A 3,863-nucleotide genomic window follows, 5' to 3' on the forward strand; every position below is an offset into this window, starting at 1 on the left:
TAGTGAAGTTTAGGCTTTTGAAATCTGAGGCTGTTTGTTTAGGAGAGTTGTTAAAGTGGTAATTATATTTTAATTCATAAGAGGTCAAGATATAGGGTAGTGTGAGAGCAAGAGAAGGAATAAGCAGGAGTATTAGTTTGGTTAGGGTAAGTTCTGTTGTAGAGGTCATGGATGGAGTTTTGTTAGTTTTTGGTGTCATGCTGAGGTGAGGATGAATGAAACAGTCAAAGAAAACCTAGGATAAGACTATAGTATAAGTAAGAGAGACTGGATGGAGAAGTCAAAGTATATATTTTAGCTTTAAGGGGGAGGGGAGAAGAGAGAGGGGAATGTGGAAGGTATAGGTGGGAGGGGAGTTCCAAGTGAGGTAGGTGCCTGGGATAGGTGCAATACTATAGGGGGTGTGGTATGTGAGGTATAAGGTCAAGACCACGTGGGGTGGGTGGGATAAGGGGGTAGGGATGGGAGCGAAGCGGGGCAGAAACAGTTAGAGAAGAGAGCGTAGTCAATCAGCCCAGTAGAGAAGCTGAAACACTACGTAGTTTGGAATGTAAGGAAAAGAGTATAGAGGTGTTAACTGGATGTGCAGGTAGAGAAGCGTGAAAAGGTACAGGTAGTATACAAGACATAAAATGGTACAAGGTTTATTTAAGAAAGAACACTTTACAAAGGGACACTGAAAGAGGAGTTAGAAAGTCAGCAACAACATATATTCAAGATACAGTCGCTTAGTGTATCATAAGGTAGGAAGGACAGAGAAAGGTGTACAACAGCCAGAGAGTAATAAAAAGGCAGAGAAAAGACAAAAAAGGCAAGGCAAGCAGGACATTACACCTATATTAATGCTAGAGGACGAGAGGGACTCAGGTCAAACAGAGGCGGGAGGGAGTGTAGAACCTAACTGGAGTAAATCGAAGGGGAATAAGTAACTATTGGAATGCTGGGGAGCAAGGGACTGAAGCGACCTTAGCTGGTGCCACGTGTATGCTGCCCACAAAAGGACAGTATCCACCAAAGTATTAAACAAAACGGACGTACAGCCAATTCAGAAGTGTTTAGAAATCAAAACCAGCACTCGAGAGGTGATTGGGGTGCTTCCTGGGTGCCAACACAAAGGCCTGCCTTGTAGCTTCTGGGAAACCAAGTATTAAGCCAGCAGGGAGGGGACAACCTGATGAGGAGCACTAGGCTTTAATGAGCCAATTCAGAAGTGTTTAGAAATCAAAACCAGCACTTCAAAACCAGCACTCGAGAGGTGATTGGGGTGCTTCCTGGTAGCCAACACAAAGGCCTGCCTTGTAGCTTCTGGGAAACCAAGTATTAAGCCAGCAGGGAGGGGACAACCCGATGAGGAGCACTAGGCTTTAATGAGCCAATTCAGAAGTGTTTAGAAATCAAAACCAGCACTCGAGAGGTGATTGGGGTGCTTCCTGGGTGCCAACACCAAGGCCTGCCTTGTAGCTTCTGGGAAACCAAGTATTAAGCCAGCAGGGAGGGGACAACCCGATGAGGAGCACTAGGCTTTAATGAGCCAATTCAGGAGTGTTTAGAAATCAAAACCAGCACTTGAGAGGTGATTGGGGTGCTTCCTGGGTACCAACACAAAGGCCTGCCTTGTAGCTTCTGGGAAACCAAGTATTAATCCAGCAGGGAGGGGACAACCCGATGAGGAGCACTAGGCTTTAATGAGCCAATTCAGAAGTGTTTAGAAATCAAAACCAGCACTCGAGAGGTGATTGGGGTGCTTCCTGGGTGCCAACACAAAGGCCTGCCTTGTAGCTTCTGGGAGGCCAAGTATTAAGCCAGCAGGGAGGGGACAACCCGATGAGGAGCACTTGGGTTTAATGAGTCAATTCAGAAGTGTTTAGAAATCAAAACCAGCAGTCGAGAGATGATTGGGGTGCTTCCTGGGTGCCAACACAAACCTGGGTGCCAACACAAATGCCTGCCTTGTAGCTTCTGGGAAACCAAGTATTAAGCCAGCAGGGAGGGGACAACCCGATGAGGAGCACTTGGGTTTAATGAGTCAATTCAGAAGTGTTTAGAAATCAAAACCAGCACTCGAGAGGTGATTGGGGTGCTTCCTGGGTGCCAACACAAAGGCCTGCCTTGTAGCTTCTGGGAAACCAAGTATTAAGCCAACAGGGAGGGGACAACCCGATGAGGAGCACTAGGCTTTAATGTGCCAATTCAGGAGTGTTTAGAAATCAAAACCAGCAGTCGAAAGGTGATTGGGGTGCTTCCTGGGTGCCAACACAAAGGCGTGCCTTGTAGCTTCTGGGAAACCAAGTATTAAGCCAGCAGAAGGGGACAACCCGATGAGGAGCACTAGGCTTTAATGCTGTAATAACCAGCTGCCATCAAGTATACATATGACTTGGTAGTTTCTTCTTCTGCAGAACTCTCGTCAAAAAACACAGCCCAGCACTCATATAACAAAACATGTTCATTTTCCTTGGCAGATACCTCAGCTGGACCATTGTGCCTTTCAAAAAACTCATTCTGCCCAATCTTAAAATAACAAGAAACAATATGAAAAAAAATGAAAAACCTGAAAAACCTTTTCACTCTCAAAAAGGAGATACTTCTTTGTCTCTACCTTCTCGAAACTTATGACATGTCATCCTACTGCCTTCCTTTTCACTCTCAAAAAGGAGATAGTTCTTTATCTTTACCTTGTCGAAACTTATTGCATGTCATCCTACTGCCTTCCTTTTAACCATTTCACTCTCAAAAAGGAGATACTGCTTTGTGTTTACCTTGTCGAAACTTATCACATGTCATCCTACTGCCTTCCTTTTAACCTATTCACTCTCAAAAAGGGGATACTTCTTTGTCTCTACCTTGTCGAAACTTATGACATGTCATCCTACTGCCTTCCTTTTAACCTTTTCACTCTCAAAAAGGAGATACGTCTTTGTCTCTACTTTGTCGAAACTTATGACATGTCATCTTATGACATGTCATCCTACTGCCTTCCTTTTAACCTTTTCACTCTCAAAAAGGAGATACTTCTTTGTCTTTACCTTGTCGAAACTTATGACATGTCATCCTACTGCCTTCCTTTTAAACTTTTCACTCTCAAAAAGGAGATACTTCTTTGTGTTTACATTGTCGAAACTTATGACATGTCACCCTACTGCCTTCCTTTTAACCTTTTTTTATTTATTTATTTTATTTGTTTTACATTTGTTAACCGGGCTAGTCTAACTGGATATATTTCCATTTTCAGTAGAGGCCCGGGGAGAAAAGCTCCACATATAGACAAAAGAGATACATAATATGCAACAATAACAGAGTAAAATCTGGTGGTAAATAGACAATGTACATTATTAAAACATAGGACTTCTAACATCCTAGACCTAGAAATGGACAACCAATTAAACATTATTTAACATTTTAAAACATAAAGAGAAAGCATAAAAAAGGAAAAGAAAATCAATAATAGAAAGAGTAAGCAAATTTATTAAAGTTATAGACTATCTGCAAAAGAGACATAACCATATGGAGGAAGGAATATATGGGGGAAGTCCATATAAAGTAGAGAAAGTATGCCATAGAAGTAAGCAGAAGGTATAAAAGAAGAGGGAGAGAGAAGAGCAAGATAACTGAAGTTAGAGTTTGAATCTGGATTAGAGCAGGGACATATCCAGTGATTTTTAAGGTAAATTCTAAGTTTTTGTTTAAACAGGAGATGCAATGGAAGTAAGATCAGTAGGAAGTTGATTCCAGTATTTACCAATGGTGTTAGAAAAAAGGGAGTCACCAGCAAGGTTATTAGATTTGGTTAAGGTTACTAGCAGTTTGCTTGAAGAGCAAAGTGAATTCAGGTTAGAGTAAGGGGTAAAGAGGTTAGAAAGTAC

At 42.1% G+C, this 3,863-nt stretch overlaps 1 long non-coding RNA gene across 1 annotated transcript; it reads right to left on the reverse strand.

The window, feature by feature from the left end:
- Positions 1 to 2,840: 2,840 nt before the first annotated feature.
- LOC122798908 lies at positions 2,841 to 3,149 on the reverse strand. The gene is made up of 2 exons (XR_006364340.1): positions 2,988 to 3,149; positions 2,841 to 2,888 (listed from the first exon to the last, which is right to left on the reverse strand). It is a non-coding gene; the product is annotated as an uncharacterized LOC122798908 (long non-coding RNA).
- Positions 3,150 to 3,863: the final 714 nt, after the last annotated feature.

Source organism: Protopterus annectens, chromosome 3.part1, assembly GCF_019279795.1.
Source record: "Protopterus annectens isolate FY-2018-M chromosome 3.part1, PAN1.0, whole genome shotgun sequence".
Lineage (NCBI taxonomy): Eukaryota > Metazoa > Chordata > Ceratodontiformes > Protopteridae > Protopterus > Protopterus annectens.